Source organism: Aethina tumida, chromosome 1 (assembly GCF_024364675.1).
Source record: "Aethina tumida isolate Nest 87 chromosome 1, icAetTumi1.1, whole genome shotgun sequence".
Taxonomy (NCBI): Eukaryota; Metazoa; Arthropoda; class Insecta; order Coleoptera; family Nitidulidae; genus Aethina; species Aethina tumida.
In genome coordinates, this window is record NC_065435.1 from 34,651,320 (window position 1) to 34,678,183 (window position 26,864).

The window sequence follows — 26,864 nt, forward strand, 5'->3', positions numbered from 1 at the left end:
ATTTTTGAGGGTATTGCAAAAATTATCTTCAAAAATTGATTGAATAAATCATATTGTAGAAGAGAATGAAAAACACAGTGACCAAAGATTTTTTTGAAAGAAGGAAAATAACGGAGCGATTTTTAATTAGGGATGTCTCAATTTGATTATACGGCGTTGTAGTGCGTTGATTCAGTCAACCAAAGGGGCGGTATATATAACACGATATTTTGCACTAAATACTCTCTGTACTCTGTAATATTGTATAACTTTGGTTAACTTTTGATATATATACAAATCGGGATTTTTTTTTACAGTTTCTAAGACATTTTGGTGTTTTGTTAATATATCTTATCTCCTAACTTTATTTAAGTGAACTTTAAATATAATTGGTAATATTTTGATACAGCAAAATTAAAGCCCACGGGAAATTTTCATGTGGCTTGATTTCCGAGAGTTTCATGATTAATTAACACTATTTGAAATCAGGGCTCTAAAATAGATATATTTCGTTATTAATGTAATTGTTACAATATTCCGCCTTGATTAACTGCAATAAATTATGTATCTAAGGGAATCCAAATTTAAAAAACAATAGAACTCTTGTTGTAACCTAGCAACTGTTATTTACAACTGTTCCCAAAACTTAATTTAAAATATTAACAATTTCAACATTCAAGAGATGCTGTGAAACTTGAGAACACTAGGTATCTCATCATTCAATTCATAACACATAATTTCTTAAAAGAGTCAAATTTGATGATTAACATCAATGGATTGAATTTAAATGGAAAATGTGTAGGGTTTAACATAATGGTTAAGGCTTGAGTAATACCATATGGAATAAATAATGAAATTATTTACTAACAATTTCTTAAAACAGGAGAATAAGTTTTTGAGAACTCTGGACCTGTACGTTTGTTTTGACAACTGACTGACAACTGATATTTCAGTTATTTCATTTTGCTTGTTGGTCGATTTTATATTGGCGATACCAAATATAGAAAGATGATATTCTAAATTGTCGAAAGATTCTGAACACAGGATTCTATAATAATAATGACGGAGCTATCCTCCTGTGACAGTTAACAGTGTAACATTCTTCTGAAACAATTTAATTTACAATGCGAAAAAACATCTTATTATTGAAAATAAAGCTTACGCTATAACAGAGTCAGGAATTGAGACACAATTTTCTTAGAAAAGCATTTATTTGGAATACCGATCAGACATGTGTTAGATGATGATATTCTTCCAGGTAAATAGAAAGGAAGAATGTATGAATATTGAATGTGTTTCTTTTGTTTGATAAACAAACTGCCTTCGTTGCTATTGAATCCAGATTATGTACAAAACTATTTTTTGGTAAATTTACCTTCTAAACTTGTTCATTAAGTTATTGCGAAGAGCACAAAAAACTTGAGCAACTTTTATTTATCTTCTAAAGGGTTCTTATCCCATCAAATAACATTAGCAAAGTTCAATTTATATTGTGCATCACAATCTTCAAATTTTGATTCACCACCACGATGTGAACTTCATTTTAAAGCAAATATGGTGGAAGTAGGTAAAGTAAATTGTGTTTCACCTCTTGAATGCTTATAAAGATTTTTTAAAATTTAAATTTTAAATACTACTTAATAGGATCCCAGGTTCCTATAATCGCGATTATAAATCAGCAACTAAGGCCAAGTTGTCCAATTTGTCAGCTCTCAAGAAAACGTGGAGACACTTAAAATATATATGCACAAACGTAGATGAAAATTTCAACAAAATTACAAATGATAGAGCTATTAATTATAAATTTCATCTGAACAAAGATTGCAAATCAGCAAATTGTAAAGTAGAAATCACTTTTTCATGATTTTGTTAATAAAATGTGTTGACATTATTTGAAGTTGTCATCTTGAGATGAGGAATCTAATTAAATTTTGACATAAAATTAGCAAATTTGGAAAGATTGGTATCTTTGTGTTATTTGAGGGTAATAATCCAACCAAACGTGTCAGAAAAAATTCAGTACTTAGTTGAAATTTGCCGCTCACTAATTCTTGCTTAAAGAATCAACTACGTGAATTATCTTTTGATTTAAAAAGGTGAAATATTTAAACATTTACAACAATAGCAACCTACTGTCTGAAGGTTTCGATTACGAGTCACTGAAATCAAATCAGTTGCAGATCTCTCGTCGACATTTATTTTGAATCAAAGAAATACTGTCTGTGATTCTGCAGATAATTAACATGTGAATAGAAATTGTTTTTGTTAACATTGTTAACTTTATACTTAAATGCCGATATATATTTTGTTGCTAAGAGAGGTGAGGGATGTCGTCTTTCAAGTAAATTTTATTTGATCTTGCATTGTATTAATATTACATCAAGTTGTGGTTCAGTTATATTTTTTGGTATAATTCTATTCGTTTGAATCCACAGTGTCAACAAATTGACAGAGCTAAGAAATATCGAGATGAGATGAGTTGTACTAAATGGTAGAACTGTTCCGAATCAAATTCATCCTTATATTTCAACCCACACTAAATGACTATAAATGTGATTCCCAAATATTTATATATAATATAATTTTCCAAATAAAACTATTTTGTGTACCTTTAAGTTATGTGGTTAATTTAATATAAGTTTGGTTGTTAATAAATGGTTTCGACCTATTGTCGATTTTTTTAACCTTCAACTATTCAGTGGAGGTACTTAAAAGTTATATGCAACATATTTTTTTAGGAAACACATTTAGTGATTACAGTAAAGATTAAAATTTAAGGAAAAATTACTTCGGCACTAATCTAAAATTATAATTGCTATAAACAAGCTTCATTCTCAGATGATAGATGAGTTGAAACCTAGATCCACACTATGGAAACATTTCCATAAATTGAAAGTACTTGCTATATACAGAGATAGATATGTGGAACTCCAATGGAAACATTCCAGTCCTCAGCCTTTTTGGTAGAACTTTTGAATACGGTTTCTTGGTAATGATGTTTTCTTCTTTATTGTGATTTTTTCTTGTACTATTTTCGGATTTCTTAGATTTTTATTCATATTTCATAGCCTCAGAGAAAATATTTGCCGATGTCGTCAGGTTTTGTCGTGGCTCATTTCATCTTCATTTATATAATTGTAATCAGCCTTTCCATGTGAACGTAACTCCTCGTGCCCAACGAATCGTCGAAATACTTTAAAAAAGATATATAAAATTAATATTAAAGATTAATTTTATTATATATACCAATTTTATTTGTTTTTCATTTAATTTAAATAATTTAATTGTGTGTTTTAACATAAAATATGTTATTAATTATAAAAATCTTGAATACAGATGAAAATTATACTTACATTTAAATCCAATTCTTGGGCCACTAGAATCTTTACACCATTTGCCTTTTGCATCGTACTTTAAGATTTCAATCTTAATTTATTCTGAAAACAAATTAATTAAAGTACTTATTCTTTGTTTAGTTGGGATTCCTGTAAGTAAATTAATGAATTTAGACAAAAATATTCCCTAAAAATAACAGTTTGATACGATCTGTTTCATTTCTAGTATTACTATACACAAGTATTTCTTCCGATTATCATTTCCAATGAGGCAGGGACTCATTAATAAAAGCGAGAATATTTAACTAATAATTTTGAATTGAAGCGTAGAAGCAACTTCAGAGAGATGTGGTTCGTATGAAATAAAAGTTTGCACTGATTAAAGTTTGTTGGTAAACAAGTAAAGAAAACTTTTTGGTCTACCTGATTTAATGAACAAAATTGAAATTAGTTTATGACAACGAAATTCAAATATCTACAAATGAATAACGAATTAATAAATAAAACATTGAAATTTGATTATGGGAATGGAATTCAAATGTCTACAAATGAATAACGAATAGTTAATTTTATAAGCTCTTTAGAGAACAACTTAGGAAACTTAGTTTTTAATTTTTTTACATGTAGATAAAGTAGGAACATATTGTATAAAATTTCATAAGACACAATCAACCAATGATAATTGATAGTTTAAAGTGTAAACCTCAGTACTCATGCAAACACTATACTTACTCATCATTGGTCCAATTCACTCGAGGCAAGTTATGTTAGAATATCTAGACATCGTGTATAACGGTTGTGATGACAACGGAGAATAAAAACAACAGAAGAGCCTAGTTATAGAAACAGAGTTAAGTTGTAAGAGCAGAGTTAGTTGTATACAGCCCACCAATGTTGTAAGATAGTCAATAAGCGTTTTACTGAGTACCTTGCATTATCATTCCACGTCGCCTTGTAAGCAGGCATGTTCTAACTATTAACTTTTGTATTTTGACCTTAATGGAAACAAATACTTCCAGTGCATCCGTGTCCTTTCGGTGAGCACAGGGGTGCGTCGTCAGGATTTCGAGAACACCTCCATAGGCGTATCCCACTTTGTGGAAGACTTCTGCGTTTTGGAGGTGTGGGGTGGCTGGTCGGGAGGAAGGCTTGGTGTTAGGGTTAGAAGTAGGAGTATATATGTATATATACATAAAGCACATACCACCTTCAAACGTTCGCACAAATTTTGTACTGCTGAGTTGATATCACTATCTGAAACATATGTTTCCGCTATGTTAGGACCATAGTTAGAATCTCCTGAAAATTTGATACTTTTTTTTACAGATTCCCTATCATAAGGATTTTTGCGCTTCCGCTCTTTTTCATTACCCTGAGCACTTATAAATTTTTTTAGATTTTTACCCGGACTTTCATTAAAATATGATTTCCAAGGTTTTGTATGCCAATCTGAACCATAATTGTAAGAGAGGACGCTTAAATGAGCTCGTATTTGAAATGAATTTCTTTGAATCAAGTTCAATCTTTTTCCCATATTGAAACGAGCCATTATATTCATAAAAATTTCTGCTTTATTGTTGGTTTCTTTATCAAGAAGAAAATCAGCCTTCATTAATAATTGCTCAATAGCACCAAAAAGATGGTGATGCAGGCCAGAAGATATAAGTTGAGTTGTTCGATCATTAGAAACGTCTCCAGTATTGGTGCACAAATACTGTTTGCAAGCACTGTGATTACCATAAACGTGATATATTGTATTTCTAATATCGGCTCTTAGATTTTCTGGATCCTGCGTATTTGCGTAAATTGCAGATTGAACTGATTTATTTAGTTCATTAATAGTATCGCTTTTTAACATCTTTCTGGCGTCAACAGGGACCCCTTGAGTATCTTTTTTAATTTTGTAAAGGTTTTTACTGAAATTTTTTAATACATGGTTCATGCATTCAATTTTAACAACCTAAAAAGTATTGTGTAAATATTTGTAAAACTTATCTATTATTTTATATTACAAGTTTACCTCGTGTCCATATGGTACCTTTTCTTTAATATTTTTAAAAACTGAGGAATCACCATCTGCAATAAATTTTAAGTATTTCAACCCATGCATTTCTATGCTGTTATTAAATCCCTCTACTATTATATCCTGTTTCATTGAAGATGATGAACCGGACCAATTTTTAAAACAAATATGTGTTTTAGCAGCTTCATTATTGTTTTCGGCTCAAGCGCAAATACAACAATATTTATTCCTTATACCTACGAATAATACTTTTCCTGTTGTTTTCCCTATTATAACAGCCTACAAATTATAACATAAAATGTTATTTGTTACATATCCGAATATATTATAAACTTACAGCTCCAGAATTTGCATTATACGTATGTCCATAGCTTCGTTTAGACCATCCTCAATCTAAATATCCATCAGTTATATATGGAATGCCATGTGAATCTACATGTCCTTCCTTAATTGCAGCTTCACGTTCTAATTTTCCAGCTTCTTCCAAAGCAAGCCATAATGATTCTTTCCATACCTATAATATTTCATGTATAAAAACAATAAAAATTTCAGTAATGGTACTATAACACACCTGATCCAATTCATTTTGAATTTTATAATACAAATTTTTAGATAAACATGGAATATCCATTACTTTCAATAATTCCATTAAATGTGAGTAGGTGCTTCCTACTGAAAATGTTCCCCATTCAGCTGCTCTATTAATTTTGGACCTTGTTTTCGGATTTTCTGTTGAAACTGATACTTCTTTGTCACAAATGTTGCATTTTAAAATAAATGTGCTTCTTAACCCACATCGCACTTCTTTTAGATAAACTAATTGTCCACCAGTGCACCTCTTGTTGTGTTGTACTTGAATTTTAGTTGTTATATTTAGGAAGTATCTGATATCTACAATTCGATAACCTGTCAATGAATTGATTTCAGGAACAACTTCTATATCCAAAGGAAAATTTTCAATTCTAAAATAATACTAATTAAGTCGTCGCCGTCAGATATGGTTTCCAAAAAAGATGAATTTTGCCAATTTGAATAAAAACGTTCATATTCTTCATTTATTTCTGAAAACGTTTTTCTTTCACTTTTGCATGGGGTTAAATTAGACTTAGTTCTAACAGAACGTAACGGGGTTGTTGTACCACATGGACTAAGAGCTTCTTCGTTTGGACGTGAATTGAAAATATTATCTAGTATCTCATTTAAAATATATCGGGAACATTGGGTAGATTCTTTATAATTCTCAACTCGTTCTAAAAGTTTATCCACAATATATGATCCTATTTTCTCTACTTCCCTTTTTCTTTGTACATTTACTTGAACTTTTGATTTTTTTCCACGTCTCTTAGTCCAAGAAGCAAATCTACGCGTTTTCGGCATTTTCTAGAATTAATATTGCTTTTATTTTATTATTGTATACTATTATATATAAATACATTATAATATACAATGGTTCATGCTTCTTTGATTTTAAATTTCATAATTATGTGTCACTTGATATTCCAATTTTATAAAGTTAATTTAATTACATAAACTCGAAATCATTCACGAATAGAACGTCCTCCATTGTTTTTACCGATGTGTCACCATGGTGAAATGTTTTAACGAGAATGTCACCACGTTGCTCTGCAACAATGCTTTGATTTTTCTTGGCAACCGAAATGCTTATTTCGTCAATTGGTTCCAAATTTATCGAAGAACATCTTCTGATTCACCATATGCTGAGTCGCTCCAGAATCTAAAACAAATTTTATTTCCGCGTAATTACCGCTATTCTGCTGCAATTGAGCGTTAAATGCCTTCGATTCTGCCAAATTCTCTTTGGTACCATCTTCAGCAATTGCATACATCGATGAACCGCTTGCTCTGTTTGCGCTTTCTCTATTTGACCTCTCTTTTTTGTTTTTATTGCGAAAACATTGAGCCTATTTGTGTCCATGTTTTTTACACAAATGACATATAATTGTCTTATTCCCAGCAAACATTGCTCCAGGCTCAATTGATTTACTTGAACCATTTACACCAGTCCGCTTATTGTACTCATCCATTAACCGAATTTTAACAAATTCTACAGTTAACTTTGATTGATCCATCGTTTCCGATGGTGTCACTAGGTTATCATAACCTCTTGGCATAGTAATCAACAAATATACAACCACATCAAGCTCTTCCATTTTAGCTCCCGTTGACTTTAACTCTCGAATTCTCTTATCAAATTGCAAAAGGTAACTTATCATATCATCCGACTCATTATATTTCATTGTCAGCAATTGTTTTCGTAATAAAACTTGCGACGCCACACTTTTCCTTTCGAAAATCGTGCATAATGTGTCGAACATGTCCTTTGCCCGAGCTTTTTCGCGAACATACTCAAGTTGGCTATCATGAACTGACTGTACTAATATCGAAACACATTTTCTTTCATTCAACTTAATCGTAGGATGTTTTGTCACATCTTTTTCCGCTGTAAGAATGACCTCCAACGATTCCTCGATGAATCTTGTCAACTCCATTTCATCAAGCAAAATTCCCACACGATATTTCCAATTGCTAAAATTCGTGCCATCGAATTGTTGAATTTTTAGAATGTTATTTACAGTAACGTTCGCCATCTTTGTCTGTTGCCTTCACCACAATTGACTTTCAACCTCAATTGTATAACTTTATCCTGCACGCACTGGGCCCATAACCTCAGAGAATATGCAAGAAATTGCAGTAATTTATTCAATCAAATAATTGAAATACAAAGGATGAATCAACAAAAAAGACGGCTACTACTGAGCTCTTGAGCTGTTTCTCTCAAACTGACTCTCACTGTTTCTTGATCACCAAGGTTACCTCGGTCGCCTTCATTTGTCAATTGTTATTGTTTTTTAACACACTTTATTCTATTTTATTGTTCATATTAACGTTATGTCTAACTCCATTTGGGGGTCTGATGTCGGTGAGGCGCTTTGCCGAATTTTGCTGTTGTTACTTACTTTAGATAGTTAACTCTTTCGGAACTTGGAACGGAGTCGTGCTCAGGGTTTACCGGGCGGGTGACCTTTCTTTCTGCCAATAGAACCTGGATTTGAACCGCCTTTTCCTTTCCTTCTTTCACGGTTTTTGTCTCTTAGTAGGAACTTCTTGTGGAACGGGACTGGCGATGTGCCGTCCGGTTCCAATAGGATTCGGAACCACTCGACCTTTTGCAGGCACACTTGCTGTTTTCCCATTTCATTATCGCTAATTCGGTTATTAAACTCTTTATAGTACGAAAACAAAAATTTAATTCAGTTGTTTCTTGGATTGGTAACCTAGGTTACCAGACAAGTAAACAAATTTTTTCATTTGTCTGAATTTGGTAACTAACTAAATTCAGACAAAAGATGGACACTAAATAAACACAAAAATATCACTACAAATACTTTTGAAAACTGAGGTGTGAGTGTGACGAGAATAATAATCGATGTTACAAGAACACTGATCGTTTATTATATTATTACAAAGTGTGCTAGAAACGTCAAAGACTAAAAACTAAGAACTAAAAACCCTGCGTAGCATGACGCTTGCGTTAGGGCATCTATACAGAGGGTTCCAAGTATCAATGTGCAATTTCATTCCTTAACAAACACTTTTCCGTAGTTGCTACTCAAATTTGGATAAATGACGATTGTTACCGCTGCCATTGGTAACGACAGAAAGGTCTCTTATTGTTAGCGACTTTTGTCAATTGTTCAAAGTGCAACCAGGGAATATTGTTGATAGTAACAATTTTTGTTTGAGTCGTTCGTTCTTCTTCTGTCTGAATTTAGTTATAATAGTTACCATAATCGAAAGGGAAGAGTTGTTAACGCTAATCCCAAATCTTTATCCCAACCAGCCACCCACACTCCTGCAAAGTCTTCCAGATCCAAAACTCAGGAACTCGGTCACCCCCAAGGAGGTGATGTCGAAATTGTCTAACTACGATTCACCCCACCAGTTATGATTCATTGTTCAAATTTATGTATATCGAATTGTATTAAAGTATTTTAAACCAAGTACACTAAGAATTAGAAGAGACTTCTCATAGAGAAGAAACTTTTAAATTGGTTTGGGAAAAACCAGCGCTAATGATTAGCCGTCTCAGTTCTCAATTTCGGTTAATATTTTTTGACAGCACATTGACAATCTTGGCAACTGATCTTTGTGTAATTTCGTTTTGTTTGGTGTTCAATCCTATAATGCTCTTTGGCGAATTACTGAGAGAGGTTATTTCAATTTGCCAAAATATGCGGAAAGTGGGAAGGTCCTAATTATGTGATGTGAATTTATAAGTTTAACAGAATTGAAAAAAAGCAGCTAAAAAAGATGTTTAAGTTTTATGACATTTGTTAGGAATAGCAATGTCTAATTAACAATTCACACACTTTTGTCGATGCATATTCTTCAGACAACAAAAGTTTGTTTTACTTTTGATTAATAAACATATCGCCTTCATTGCTGTTGAAACCTGAATATGTACAAAATATCATTTGATTTCAAAACTGATCTTGAACAATTATTTGATAACTTCTTACAATTTCATCATTGGAAAGACAAAAACAACAAAAGATATAAGTATTTACACTTCGTTAGCTGTTTGTTTCACTTTTTAGCCTTCAATGCAGATACAAATCTAATATTTTTGTTTATATTCAAAAAGTTAATTATTATTTTTTCCAGATTGATGTTTTCAATGAACTCAGAAGTCTTGATTTATCTAGTAATAGAGGTCCTTTTGATATTCCTTCTACAGTATTGAATGAATTGTGGATTCTCATTAACAAAGCCTCTAACAATGAAATTTAAAATGTTTTTAAAATCTACTTTATTTCCTAACGTACGTAAAAAATCGTTTGTTATACCTACCTTAAAGGATGGAGGTGTTTACTTGTTGTTTTCCAAAATTGTCCAAAAAAATCATTTCCAAAATAATTATGCCATAGTTCCAAAATATTATAAATGAGAGTCAACATGAATTTTGCAAATGTAAATCTTCTGCGACCAACCTTCTTATTTATAACCTCTCGACAGTTGGTGCTCTTGAAAATCATTTACAGGTTGATGCTGTTTATACAGACATTTAAAAGGCATTTGATAGAATCTGCTATGATTTATTGTTTGCTAAACTAAATGGGCTGGATTTGAGTAATTTTTCCACTGTAAATAATCATAACGATTGTAATGTAAAGTGATTAGTTTTTATAAAAAAATTAATCAACACCATATTCGCAAGTTATACTTTAGATAAAAGATATTAATGTAATGTGTTTGAAATTTAAAAATGAGTAATAGATTGGGCGGTAGTTTTTCTAGAAAAGTTGGTTCGGCTCAAGCTACAATGAATTTGGGTAAATGTGAAAGAAAAGCTGGAGCATATCTTGGTGCTTTTGCCCACACATTAAAGTAGCTTTTTACACAAATACTGCTGTAGGATCCCAGGTTCTGCGATGTTTTGTCGTATAAAATAACCTCTTTCCATAATCGGTATCGCGATTATAAGTACAGCAATTAAGAAGAACGAAATACTCTCACATTAGCTGTCAAAATTCCCAGAGTTGTCAAAACGTGCGGACTCCATAGGAACTCGTTAGGAATATTTAAACAATTACAATAATGGCAACTTGATGCCATTATTGTGGAGATGTCGATTACTTGTCCTGAAAGTCACGGAAATCAAATTAGTTGCAGATCTATCGTCGACATACAAAAACTGTCTGTGATTCTGACAGATAATTAACATGTGAAAAGAAATTGTTTTTGTTAACTTTGTTAACTTTATATTTCCATTAGAATAGATTGCTGCTAAGAGAAGTTCCAACTATTATAATTTAGTTTGAATATGTGATACCGACGACGTGAGGGATGAAATTGAAAACAGGATAACTGGATGTATATACACATAAATAAAATTTTAATTAATTAGTAATTACAAAACTAAACGAACATTTGGGAGTGGGTGTGGGATTGAGTGACATTTTGCGAACTTACAAGTTTCAATAGCAATGAAGGAATTTTGTTTATCAAATAAAAGAAAATAACATTTATGTTGTTAAGATTACGTTTCTTTGTACATATGCCAGACGTTAAAATATAAACGAAACATCCAATGTCCAATTAAACCTTATTCGAAATATGTAATTTAGAAAAAAGTTGTCTTCTTTCAAGTAAATTTGATTTGTTTCTTTCATAGTATTAATATTACATCAAATTGTGGTTCAGTTATATTTTTAATATATTTCTATTTGTTTTAATCGAAAGTGTCAACAAATTGACAGAGAAAAGAAATATCGAGATGATTTTTCGATTTGTTATAATAACTTTAATGACAGTGATTCATTTATTTAATGACCACGTTACAAATCACATCTGCGTGTGAAATGATATGGTCAAATGTCACGTGTTGATTACCAGGAAACTTTTGCACAAACAGTCAGGTGAGATTCAATATGATTGTTACTATCTGTGGCTGTACAAAATATTCACAAAATCAAGTAACTAGACGTAAAGACAGCATTTTTATATGAAGAACTTGAAGACACCTATTTATGACTTAACAAGAAGGGTTGGATCATGACGAAAACATGGTATGTAAATTGAACAAGTCACTATATGGGTTAAAACAATTCCCTCGCTGCTGGAATGCAAAATTCGACTCTACACCGAAAAGAGTTTTAGTAGTAGTTTTAGTATTTATACGGAACAAATTTTAAACAGATTTGAAATGACTAATGCTAATCCTAATACTGTTCCAGTCGACCCTCACATAAAGCCACAGTGGGAAGACTACCTCACTTCTGCTGTTCATAATAACACAGCTTGTTCCGTCAAATTTTATTTGGCTACCATCGCAAATAATCTGACTTAGAGACAATAGATTTGTTGCCAGTTTAGGAACACATAATACTTTTGTAAAAAGCACCTTTTTGTTTTGACCTTCATCGTCATAATGGTCCAACCTCACTTGTACTGAACATTGCACAGATTATACTTTGTTGTCTGCGACTCTGATTTTATGTATGACAGGAGCCGTCATATTTTCAAGCATGTTCTTACGTCTTGTCATGTGTGACGATGCACCGGAAGCCACTTGCCATGGGTCATTTTGGCTGGATGTTGCCTCAAACACAACAGCATATGATGAACTACTTGTTTTTTGTTGAACATTCTTGGTCCTGGATTTGCATTTGAGGACTTTTATGACCTTACTTATTACAAGTGTAGCTCCCTTACTTACTTTGTTTCTTGTGGTTGTTCTTGTTGACTGAGAATACTGTTGAGTCACTTTCAGATTGTTTAACATCTTGTGATAGTTTTGATTTCACAGAAATTGAAGTTATCTTCATGCCGGAGCTTTCAATAGCAATAATCATTGGTTGATAGGACTCTGGTAGACCGGAGAGTAGCAATGTAACTAGCCATTCATCGTCAACTGCGAAACCAATGTTTCTGAGCTTGTGAGCAGTACACATAATTTTGCTCACATATTTCTCTACGTTTTGACATACAGTAAGTGAAGTATTATAGAGATCACGCAGCAGCCCATCACAGCGTGTCAACAAAGAGTCATCAAATACTTATGAAAACGTATCCCATACTTCTTTTGCAGTACTGCTCTCTTGCATGTGCACGTAATTTATTTAGTCAACTAGTAAATTTATCTTAGTTTTTGCCTTTGTGTCTCGTTTTGTGTCCACAATGACACATGTGGTGGGGTCTATGCAGTTCCACAACTCCTCTTGCTGTAGGTATGTTTTTAGAGCAAATCGCCATGTTACGTAATTATCTCGGCCGGTTAACTTTTCAATTAATGACAATTGATTGTTTGCTGACAATTTAAGAACCCTTATTCCAGATGTTACGAGAAAACACTTTTCAATTGTCGTATTGACGTTTTAGGTTAACTTCATTACTTTTCTCAGTAAGTAAGCCATTCTGGGCTTCCCTGGGCTTTTCTGGCTCCATAACCTGTTAATTTTTCTTAAAAGAATTTATTATTTCAGAAGAAAAACTTATATTTAAGAATTTAGTGTTAAAATTACAACTTAACTGTCTACAGGCGCACAATTCAAATTACAATTTTAACAGTTTATGTGTAGTTTCAGTACACTCCTACAGGTCATCGCAACAGTTACAATTGGATTCCCAAGAGGAAATGAAACATTATTTGTTTTAAGATGTGTTATAATTTTTCATTCTTTATAATAGCCTAATCTACATTGCGCTGTAAATTGAGAAGAATGCTTCAGGTAAACTACTTTTGGTTAACAAGACAGCATTAAATTAACTGAGGAATGCATATTATCGGATTTTGTAAGCTGGGTCAGCTCGTTGGTTAATATTTATGTGATCCCATTTTCCGCACATTTTGGCAGGCTGAAATATCCTCTTTCTGTAATTCGCCAAAGGGCATTATAGGATCGGACACCAATCAAAACAAAATTACACAAAGATCAGTTGTCAAGATTGTCAGTGAGTTGTCAAAAAATACGAGCCGAAACTGAGACTGAGACGTCTAACCATTAGCGCTACCAAATAATTCCATTCAATTAGAACGTTAAATAATTACTTTAATAACAAGGAGTTTATTTTCTATGAGAAGGCTCTTCTAATTCTTAGGGCACTTGGTCTAAAATACTTTAATACAATTCAATATACATAAATTTCAACACTGAACCATAAATAGTGGGGTGCGTCGTAGTTACACAATTTCGACATCACCTCCTTGGGGGTGACCGAGTTCCAAGAAGTTTTCTGAGTTTTGGAGCTGGGAGACTTTGCAGGAGTAGGGGTGGCTAGTTGGGACAAAGATTTGGGATTAGCGTTAGGAGTAGGGGTACCATCAGTGTTTACCGATAGTATCCCTAGTTTAGACGACAAAGCTGTGTAAGCACTCTTTCACTCTCTGTATCTCACCTTCTAGTTCCAAAATTTTATTCATAAGGAAATCGGGTACCTCTGGAAACGTCAGCAGACTTTTGGGGTTTATTGAGTTTTTCACTTAGCTTTTCTTTTTTCCGGACCCTACACATAGTTTATTGGTTTAGTAACCGAGGTTACAAGCCAAATTAACAACTCTTCTCTTTCGATTATGGTAACTTTCATAACTAAATTCAGACAGAAGAAGGACGAACAACTCAAACAAAAATTGTTACTATCAACAATATTCCCTGGTTGCTACATTGCCCACACTTTGAATAATTGACAAAAGTCGCTAACAATAAGAGACTTTTCTGTAGTTATCAATGGCAGAGGTAACGATCGTCATTTAACCAAGTTTCGGTAGCAACTGCGGAAAAGTGTTGATAGTGACATTTTCGTTTTTATTTAGTGACCCTATTAAAGTTCCTATTAAAAGTGAAATAAGAAAAGGAAAAGGAGGCTCAAATCCAAGTTCTATTGGCAGAAAGGAAGGCGGTACCACATCCAACGACATAGCTAGTTATTGTAAAGCCTCAGTTTTGATCGGTTACCTTAGAGTACATTAGAGTACCAATTAATTCTCTGTATCGTGTGGGGTCTTTGAATGGTTTTAAATCTCTGTTAAATTATGAGTGGCAGTCATACAGTGTTTTAATTGGATTGCAATCTACCATTCTGAATTTCTCTGAAATATATTTTTTTTGTTTAAGTGTTACTCCTTTCTTACTTTGGTTAATTTCTATTCTAAAGAAAAACCTAGCAATCTTTGATCTTCAATTTCTCAGCTAATTCTCTCTTAATTTCATTACCAGTTTGATTTTCGACAGTTCTTTTGTACTCCTTAAATTTTTCAAAAACTTCTCTCTTTGACTTAAGGAAAAAACCTGGCACCACCTATTATATTCGTCTATTAATGTAAGAAGATATCTTGATCCACCGCTGAATCTGACTCGCATTGGTCCGCAGATATCTGAATGAACAATATTCAGTAACTGCTTACTTCTTCCTTCTCTATCAGTAAAGGGTTTCCTTGCTTGCTTACCTCGTTGACATTGTCACACCACATGGGTAATTTATCATTATCCAATTTATTACCGTGTACCAGTCGCTTTCTGTACAAATCCTGTACGCCTTTATAATGTAGGTACTCTAGTTGTCTATGCCACAGGACCATTTTGTTTGAATTTCTATGCATTATTCACTTGTAGACATTTGAATTTCGTTGTATATAAACATATTACAATATTTTTCATAAAATCAAGTAGCCCAAAAAGTTTTCTTTATTTGTTTACAACAAAACTCTAATCAGTTCAGACTTTTATTTCATAAGAAACACATCTTTCTGAAGTTGCTCCTACGCTTCAATTCAAAATTAATAGTTAAATATTCTCTCTTTATTAATGAGGTTCTTCCTCATTGAGAATTGTAATTAGCAGAAATACTTATGTACAGTAGTGCTAGAAATGAAACCGATCTTACCAAACTGTTATTTTTAGGGAATAGTTTTGGCTAAATTCATTATTTATATTTACAGGAATTCCCAACTAAACACAGAATAAGGCTCCATAAAATAACACATTGATTTGTTTTCAGAATAAATTATGATAATTTTTTTATTGGAGCAAAGAGGGGGAAATCTACAAGACGTAGTGCCGGACTTTACCGACTAAAAACCCCTCTCCGGGCAATGATCCGAAGATCATGACCTAATAGCTCATTTGTAATTTTGATGAAATTTTCATCTACTTTAGTGCATATATATTTTAAGTGTCTCCACGTTTTCTTGAGAGCTCGTAACCGCTACGCACGTTTTGACAACTTGCTGACAAATTAGTCTACTTGGGCATGTTGGGGTATTTTCATTCTAATTAGTTGCTAATCTTATAATCGCGATTATAGGAACCTGGGATCATTTTAAGTAGTATTTTTCTAAAAAAACTACTTTACCGTGCAATAAGGTATAACATAACTGAAAAGAAAGATAAAAATTCAAGAGGTGACACACAATTTACTTGGTTTATCTATATGCTATATGCAGAATCTTAACATCTACTACATGTCTGATCGGTATTCTAAATAAATGATTTTCCAAGTAAATTGCGTCTCAATTCTTGACTCTGTTATAGCGTAAGATTTATTTTCAAGAATAAGATATTTTTTCGCATTGTAAATTAAATTATATCAGCAGAATGCTACACAGTTAACTGTGACAGGAAAATAGCTCCTCGATTATTATTATAGGATCCTGTGTTCAGAATATCTCGACAATTTAGAAGAACAACTTTGTGTACTTGGTAAGGCCATTATAAAATCGTCCAACAAGCAAAATCTCCAACATCAGTTGACAGTTAGTTGTCAAAACACACGTACAGAACCAGAGTTCTCAAAAACTTATTCTCTCGTTTTAAAAAATTGTTAATAAATAATTTAATTATTTACTCCAAATAGTATTATTCAAGTCTTAACCGTTAATTTAAACCACACACATTTTCCATTTAAATTTGATCCACTGATGTTAATCATCAAATTTGACTTTCCTTAGAAATTATGTGTTATTCCTTATGAATTACATCTGAAATAAATTAATGGCGCGTGTGTTGTTGTTGATTTTTTGAATGGTGAGACACCTACTGTTCTAAAGTTTCACAGCATCTCTTGAATGTTGAAATTGTTAATATTTTAAATTAAGTTTTGGGAACAGTTGTAAATTACAGATGCTAGGTTACAACAAGTGTTCTATTGTTTTTTTAAATTTGGATTCCCTTAGATACAGAATTTATTGCAGTTAATCAAGGCGGAATATTGTAACAATTACATTAATAACGAAATATATCTATTTCAGAGCTCTGATTTCAAATAGTGTTAATTAATCATGAAATTCTCGGAAATCAAGCCACATGAAAATTTCCCGTGGGCTTTTATTTTGCTGAATCAAAATATTACCAATTATATTTAAAGTTCACTTAAATAAAGTTAGGAGATAAGATATATTAACAAAACACCAAAATGTCTTAGAAACTGTAAAAAAAAATCCCGATTTGTATATATATCAAAAGTTAACCAAAGTTATACAATATTACAGAGTACAGAGAGTATTTAGTGTAAAATATCGTGTTATATATACCGCCCCTTTGGTTGACTGAATCAACGCACTACAACGCCGTATAATCAAATTGAGACATCCCTAATTAAAAATCGCTCCGTTATTTTCCTTCTTTCAAAGAAATCTTTGGTCACTGTGTTTTTCATTCTCTTCTACAATATGATTTATTCAATCAATTTTTGAAGATAATTTTTGCAATACCCTCAAAAATTATTTCTTTTTACAGAATGCAAATTTAAATAAAGTATCTAAGAACTCCATCTACATCCCAACGCATATGGAGAGTTACTACCACGATTTTAACATATTTTTGAAGCAAGTATGGAGCATACAGGTAAAGCAAATAAATTGTGTCTCACTTCTTGAATGTCTATAAGAGCATAAACTTTCTTTTCCATTATGATATACCTTATTACAGATATTTTAAAAGAATACTGCTTAATAGGATACAAGGCTCCGCGATGTTTGATTGTATATAATTACTTCTTTCCATGATCGGTATCGCGATTATATGATAACCGAATAAGCAGAACGAAAATACTACAACTTTAGTTCTCGATGATGTTGTCAGTGTTTTGTCAAAACATGCCTACTCCCAAGAAAATATGGAAACACTAAAAATATATATGCACTAAAGTAGATGAAAGTTTTAACAAAACTGCAACAGATAAATCTATTAATTATAAATTTCAACCCAACAAAGATTTCAAATCTTTATTTCCCCAGAAAATTGTGAAATAGAAATCACTATTTCATGATTTGGTTTATAAATTGTGTTAACATTATTTGAACTTGTCATCCAGACATGAAGAATCTAAATAATTTACGACATAAAATTATCAAATATGGAAAGATTGGTATATTAGTGTTGTTTGAGGGTGATAATTAAAGGTGAAGGAGAAAAATTCAGTGCATAGTTGAAATCTGTCGCTCACTTATTCAAGCTGAAAGAATCAACTACGTGAATTTACTGTTGATTTAAAAAGGTGAAATATTTAAACAGTTACAAAAATAGCAATTTACCATCTGAAGGTTTAGATTACGAGCCCTGCAAGTCACTGAAATCAAATCAGTTGCAGATCTCTCGTCGACATTTATTTTCGACAGGTAATTAATATGTGAAACGAAATTGTTTTTGTTAACTTTGTTAATTTTATATTTCCATTAGAATAGATTGCTGCTAAGAGAAGTTTCAACTACTATAAGGTGAGGAATAGAATTGAAAACAAATAAAATTTTAATTAATTTGTAATTAAAAAATAAAACGAGTGAGTGTGTGATTGAGTGACATTTTGCAAACAAGTATCAATAGCAACGAATTGTTTGTCAAAAAATAAAATAACATGTCAAATTACGTTTCTTTATGGCATATGTCAGAACTATGTAATTTATAAAAAAGTTGTCTTCTCTCAAGCATATTTGATTTGATTCTTACATTGTATTAATATAACACCCAATTGTGGTTCAGTTATATCTTTTCTTATAATTCGTTTTAATCCACTGTCTCAGCAAATTGACAGAGCAAAGGAATACCGTGATGATTTTTCAATTTGTTATAATATTTTTGATGGTAGAACTGTTTCGAATCAATCTCATCCTTGTATTTCAACCTACAGTGGATGACCATAAATGAGATTCCCAAATATTTAAATATAACATAACTTTACAAATAAAACTACTTTGTTTAACTTATGTCGATATTTTAATATTAGTTTGGTGTTATAAAATGGTTTCGACACATTGCCGATTTTTTCAACATCCAATTATTCAGTGGAAAAATATACAGATATACACAATATAATTATTTATGAATCACATTTTCCGTCATAAATTACAGATTAAAATATAAGTAAAAACTACTACGGCACAATTCTAATATTATAATTACTATAAACATGCTTAATTCTCAGATGATATTTGAGTTGAAACGTATGCCCATACTATGGAAAACTTTCCGTAAATTGAAAGTACCTTCTTTATACATAGACAGATATGTGGAACTCCAATGGGAACATTCCTGTCCTCAGCCTTTTTGATAGAACTTTTGAAGACGGTTTCTTGGTATTGCTGTTTTCTCCTTTATTGTGACTTTTTCTTGACCTTTTTTCGGATTTCCTGCATATTTTTTCATATTTCATAGCCTCAGAGAAAATAGCATGCCCTCAACCTCCGGAGATCTATCTTTCAACACTCTAATCCGGAGATTGCATGTTTGCATGATATCCAACCCTGTGAATCCGACAGATACAAGAGACCTTGTCTCTTGGCTGTCTAGACCTCTGCGTCTCTTTTGAACATCTTTTCTTTACCATGTAGCGATTGTTACGTACCTCTTTAGTTTTCCCTTCTATTTTCCTAAACCTTTATGGTTAACTACTCTTAGGTCATGATCTTCGGATCATTGCCCGGAGAGGGGTTTTTAGTCGGTAAAGTCCGGCACTACGTCTTGTAGATTTCCCCCTCTTTGCTCCAATAAAAAAATAATCATAATTTATTCTGAAAACAAATCAATGTGTTATTTTATGGAGCCTTTATTCTGTGTTTAGTTGGGAATTCCTGTAAATATAAATAATGAATTTAGCCAAAACTATTCCCTAAAAATAACAGTTTGGTAAGATCGGTTTCATTTCTAGCACTACTGTACATAAGTATTTCTGCTAATTACAATTCTCAATGAGGAAGAACCTCATTAATAAAGAGAGAATATTTAACTATTAATTTTGAATTGAAGCGTAGGAGCAACTTCAGAAAGATGTGTTTCTTATGAAATAAAAGTCTGAACTGATTAGAGTTTTGTTGTAAACAAATAAAGAAAACTTTTTGGGCTACTTGATTTTATGAAAAATATTGTAATATGTTTATATACAACGAAATTCAAATGTCTACAAGTGAATAATGCATAGAAATTCAAACAAATTGGTCCTGTGGCATAGACAACTAGAGTACCTACATTATAAAGGCGTACAGGATTTGTACAGAAAGCGACTGGTACACGGTAATAAATTGGATAATGATAAATTACCCATGTGGTGTGACAATGTCAACGAGGTAAGCAAGCAAGGAAACCCTTTACTGATAGAGAAGGAAGAAGTAAGCAGTTACTGAATATTGTTCATTCAGATATCTGCGGACCAATGCGAGTCAGATTCAGCGGTGGATCAAGATATCTTCTTACATTAATAGACGAATATAATAGGTGGTGTCAGGTTTTTTCCTTAAGTCAAAGAGAGAAGTTTTTGAAAAATTTAAGGAGTACAAAAGAACTGTCGAAAATCAAACTGGTAATGAAATTAAGAGAGAATTAGCTGAGAAATTGAAGATCAAAGATTGCTAGGTTTTTCTTTAGAATAGAAATAGCATTAAATTAACTGAGGAATGCATATTATCGGATTTTGTAAGCTGGGTCAGCTCGTTGGTTAATATTTATGTGATCCCATTTTCCGCACATTTTGGCAGGCTGAAATATCCTCTTTCTGTAATTCGCCAAAGGGCATTATAGGATCGGACACCAATCAAAACAAAATTACACAAAGATCAGTTGTCAAGATTGTCAGTGAGTTGTCAAAAAATACGAGCCGAAACTGAGACTGAGACGTCTAACCATTAGCGCTACCAAATAATTCCATTCAATTAGAACGTTAAATAATTACTTTAATAACAAGGAGTTTATTTTCTATGAGAAGGCTCTTCTAATTCTTAGGGCACTTGGTCTAAAATACTTTAATACAATTCAATATACATAAATTTCAACACTGAACCATAAATAGTGGGGTGCGTCGTAGTTACACAATTTCGACATCACCTCCTTGGGGGTGACCGAGTTCCAAGAAGTTTTCTGAGTTTTGGAGCTGGGAGACTTTGCAGGAGTAGGGGTGGCTGGTTGGGACAAAGATTTGGGATTAGCGTTAGGAGTAGGGGTACCATCAGTGTTTACCGATAGTATCCCTAGTTTAGACGACAAAGCTGTGTAAGCACTCTTTCACTCTCTGTATCTCACCTTCTAGTTCCAAAATTTTATTCATAAGGAAATCGGGTACCTCTGGAAACGTCAGCAGACTTTTGGGGTTTATTGAGTTTTTCACTTAGCTTTTCTTTTTTCCGGACCCTACACATAGTTTATTGGTTTAGTAACCGAGGTTACAAGCCAAATTAACAACTCTTCTCTTTCGATTATGGTAACTTTCATAACTAAATTCAGACAGAAGAAGGACGAACAACTCAAACAAAAATTTTTACTATCAACAATATTCCCTGGTTGCTACATTGCCCACACTTTGAATAATTGACAAAAGTCGCTAACAATAAGAGACTTTTCTGTAGTTATCAATGGCAGAGGTAACGATCGTCATTTAACCAAGTTTCGTTAGCAACTGCGGAAAAGTGTTGGTAGTGACATTTTCGTTTTTATTTAGTGACCCTATTAAAGTTCCTATTAAAAGTGAAATAAGAAAAGGAAAAGGAGGCTCAAATCCAGGTTCTATTGGCAGAAAGGAAGGCGGTACCACATCCAACGACATAGCTAGTTATTGTAAAGCCTCAGTTTTGATCGGTTACCTTAGAGTACATTAGAGTACCAATTAATTCTCTGTATCGTGTGGGGTCTTTGAATGGTTTTAAATCTCTGTTAAATTATGAGTGGCAGTCATACAGTGTTTCAATTGGATTGCAATCTACCATTCTGAATTTCTCTGAAATATATTTTTTTTGTTTAAGTGTTACTCCTTTCTTACTTTGGTTAATTTCTATTCTAAAGAAAAACCTAGCAATCTTTGATCTTCAATTTCTCAGCTAATTCTCTCTTAATTTCATTACCAGTTTGATTTTCGACAGTTCTTTTGTACTCCTTAAATTTTTCAAAAACTTCTCTCTTTGACTTAAGGAAAAAACCTGACACCACCTATTATATTCGTCTATTAATGTAAGAAGATATCTTGATCCACCGCTGAATCTGACTCGCATTGGTCCGCAGATATCTGAATGAACAATATTCAGTAACTGCTTACTTCTTCCTTCTCTATCAGTAAAGGGTTTCCTTGCTTGCTTACCTCGTTGACATTGTCACACCACATGGGTAATTTATCATTATCCAATTTATTACCGTGTACCAGTCGCTTTCTGTACAAATCCTGTACGCCTTTATAATGTAGGTACTCTAGTTGTCTATGCCACAGGACCAATTTGTTTGAATTTCTATGCATTATTCACTTGTAGACATTTGAATTTCGTTGTATATAAACATATTACAATATTTTTCATAAAATCAAGTAGCCCAAAAAGTTTTCTTTATTTGTTTACAACAAAACTCTAATCAGTTCAGACTTTTATTTCATAAGAAACACATCTTTCTGAAGTTGCTCCTACGCTTCAATTCAAAATTAATAGTTAAATATTCTCTCTTTATTAATGAGGTTCTTCCTCATTGAGAATTGTAATTAGCAGAAATACTTATGTACAGTAGTGCTAGAAATGAAACCGATCTTACCAAACTGTTATTTTTAGGGAATAGTTTTGGCTAAATTCATTATTTATATTTACAGGAATTCCCAACTAAACACAGAATAAAGGCTCCATAAAATAACACATTGATTTGTTTTCAGAATAAATTATGATTATTTTTTTATTGGAGCAAAGAGGGGGAAATCTACAAGACGTAGTGCCGGACTTTACCGACTAAAAACCCCTCTCCGGGCAATGATCCGAAGATCATGACCTAAGAGTAGTTAACCATAAAGGTTTAGGAAAATAGAAGGGAAAACTAAAGAGGTACGTAACAATCGCTACATGGTAAAGAAAAGATGTTCAAAAGAGACGCAGAGGTCTAGACAGCCAAGAGACAAGGTCTCTTGTATCTGTCGGATTCACAGGGTTGGATATCATGCAAACATGCAATCTCCGGATTAGAGTGTTGAAAGATAGATCTCCGGAGGTTGAGGGCATGCTATTTTCTCTGAGGCTATGAAATATGAAAAAATATGCAGGAAATCCGAAAAAAGGTCAAGAAAAAGTCACAATAAAGGAGAAAACAGCAATACCAAGAAACCGTCTTCAAAAGTTCTATCAAAAAGGCTGAGGACAGGAATGTTCCCATTGGAGTTCCACATATCTGTCTATGTATAAAGAAGGTACTTTCAATTTACGGAAAGTTTTCCATAGTATGGGCATACGTTTCAACTCAAATATCATCTGAGAATTAAGCATGTTTATAGTAATTATAATATTAGAATTGTGCCGTAGTAGTTTTTACTTATATTTTAATCTGTAATTTATGACGGAAAATGTGATTCATAAATAATTATATTGTGTATATCTGTATATTTTTCCACTGAATAATTGGATGTTGAAAAAATCGGCAATGTGTCGAAACCATTTTATAACACCAAACTAATATTAAAATATCGACATAAGTTAAACAAAGTAGTTTTATTTGTAAAGTTATGTTATATTTAAATATTTGGGAATCTCATTTATGGTCATCCACCAATTTAAAAGTTTCTTCTCTATGAGAAGTCTCTTCTAATTCTTAGTGTACTTGGTTTAAAATACTTTAATACAATTCGATATACATAAATTTGAACAATGAATCATAACTGGTGGGGTGAATCGTAGTTAGACAATTTCGACATCACCTCCTTGGGGGTGACCGAGTTTCTGAGTTTTGGATCTGGAAGACTTTGCAGGAGTGGGGGTGGCTGGTTGGGATAAAGATTTGGGATTAGCGTTAACAACTCTTCCCTTTCGATTATGGTAACTATTATAACTAAATTCAGAAAGAAGAAGGACGAACGACTCAAACAAAAATTGTTACTATCAACAATATTCCCTGGTTGCACTTTGAACAATTGACAAAAGTCGCTAACAATAAGAGACCTTTCTGTCGTTACCAATGGCAGCGGTAACAATCGTCATTTATCCAAATTTGAGTAGCAACTACGGAAAAGTGTTTGTTAAGGAATGAAATTGCACATTGATACTTGGAACCCTCTGTATAGATGCCCTAACGCAAGCGTCATGCTACGCAGGGTTTTTAGTTCTTAGTTTTTAGTCTTTGACGTTTCTAGCACACTTTGTAATAATATAATAAACGATCAGTGTTCTTGTAACATCGACTATTATTCTCGTCACACTCACACCTCAGTTTTCAAAAGTATTTGTAGTGATATTTTTGTGTTTATTTAGTGTCCATCTTTTGTCTGAATTTAGTTAGTTACCAAATTCAGACAAATGAAAAAATTTGTTTACTTGTCTGGTAACCTTGGTTACCAATCCAAGAAACAACTGAATTAAATTTTTGTTTTCGTACTATAAAGAGTTTAATAACCGAATTAGCGATAATGAAATGGGAAAACAGCAAGTGTGCCTGCAAAAGGTCGAGTGGTTCCGAATCCTATTGGAACCGGAGTAGAATATGGGGCACTTGAGACAGACAGCGTAGGTGTGACGTCACGACTTCCCCCTCCCCTCCGGCGCCAGTGGGGCACTTGAGACGAACAGCGTAGGAGTGACGTCACGACCCTGTCGGCAAGTGAGCACGCGCCACCCCTCTGTTTGGGGCGGTTTGTAGCCTTTGTCGGCATGTGGGCACGCGCCACTCATCTGTTTGTGATGGTTTATAGCCTTTGTCGGTATGTGGGCAAGCGCCACCCTTGTCGTGGGCCACCTCAGACCAAAAGCGTAGGTGTGACGTCACGAGTGTATGATATGCGCACCTTTCGTGGGCCACTTCATACCAAAAGCGTAGAAGTGACGTCACGGGTGTATGAGTCGTGGGCCACCTCAGACCAAAAGCGTAGAAGTGACGTCACGAGTGTATGACATGCGCACCTTTCGTGGGCCACTTGAGTCCAAAAGCGAAGGAAGACGCGTATGCGCGCATTTGTTTATTTTTACCTGTTCGTGGGCCACTTCAGACCAGAAGCGTAGAAGTGACGTCACGAGTGTATGAGTCGTGGGCCACCTCAGGCCAAAAACTTAGGAAGACGCAAGAGTGAATGAAAATGCAATTAATTTATAATTATGATTTATTACATATTAAAAACAAAAACATATCAATAAGTTAACAATTTATTATTATTATTGTACATTTATATTACAATTTATTATTGTACATTTATATTACAATTTATTATACATTTTGTTATTTCGATACATGAAAAAGAGGTGAAAAAGTTCTTTCTTTCGTTGTTGCTTTCGAATCCCAGTCGTTGATTGGTGCAAAAACCGTGTTTCTAAAGTAAACAGAAAACATACATATACAATATTAATTATTCAATGGTAATTTATGTAGTTGATTACAACAGTTTGTTCTTCGACGGATGCGCAAGGAGATCAAAGCACTCCTGAGGATCGTTGACGATGGTTGTTTGGGGCTGGTTTTCGCACAGTCCAAACTTTCCCCAGAACCTATTCAACATTAGTTTGGCGAAGGGTTATTTTCGATGCGTTCCAGTGTTAGTTTCACTTTTTCAGCTTCCTGTTTAATTTTGATGAATTTATTAATCATTTCTGTGAAAAAACCCAGCTGGCCCGCCGCATGGTTGTACTGACGCGTTTCGTAAGACCACACTTCAAACACTTCCACTATCCTGTAGCCTTTTTCCAAAGCTTTAAGTACTTCTACAATGACCCACGTCCCGGTGAACAACCGCTCTTCCTCCATATGGCAACACTCATGTTGTTGCGAACTTTCACTACAGCTGTTGCAAAGGGCGAACATTAACTTTCCCTTCATCCTGACGGGGAGAACGGGTTGGTACAGTTACGTGGGTGGTAAAATTTTACATTTCACCAAGCCATCTACGGTGGATAAATCAATGTCCCGGGCTGCAGATCCTATATGAATTGTAGAGTGTCCTATAGGAAATCGACCGTACTTGCACACGAACGGGTACAACAAGTATACGTCGATGCATTTGATGCGCTCATCCTTGTTACATTTGTGGTTCCGGTTCGTCCTCCATAAAAACCATCACGAGGATTCAATGGTGATGTTGCCAACACGTTTTCCACAAAATCACGCATTTCACAACACTGTTTTAATAAGATGCGGAAGTTACATTCCCACTTTTCGATAACTTAAAATCCTAGGTTGCAAAGTCGAGTCGTTTTAATGGTGGTAGCCCCGTAACGATTTCGCATGGTATCCATTTTATCTCCTCCAATCTCGGTGAAATTTGAAACTCGTAAACCTTCCGCTGCTCCTCATTAAATCTGTCAACTTTGAGTCCTCTTCCTACTATGTGTTCTTGACCTGTACCGGTGTGGCGGACAATTTAAATACACACAATGTGATTTCATGCACTGCACTGCCGTCGGTCTGGATGGTTTCCTGTCGTGTTTCCAAATCGCAAAAAATGAATAAAAAATCGGTAAGACTGGGTTCCTTTGTGTTTGACTGAATATAACACTGTTGATATATCGGATGGTGTTTTTACAGACTTTTCAAAAAATTTCACCACACTCATGCTTACGTTTTCCATCGACCGTTTTAGAGCACTATTCA

General features: G+C 33.5%; 1 pseudogene; it reads right to left on the bottom strand.

Moving 5' to 3' along the window:
* Window positions 1-5,087: 5,087 nt before the first annotated feature.
* LOC126265039 (uncharacterized) lies at window positions 5,088-26,093 on the bottom strand (annotated as a pseudogene).
* Between the last annotated feature and the right edge of the window lie 771 nt (window positions 26,094-26,864).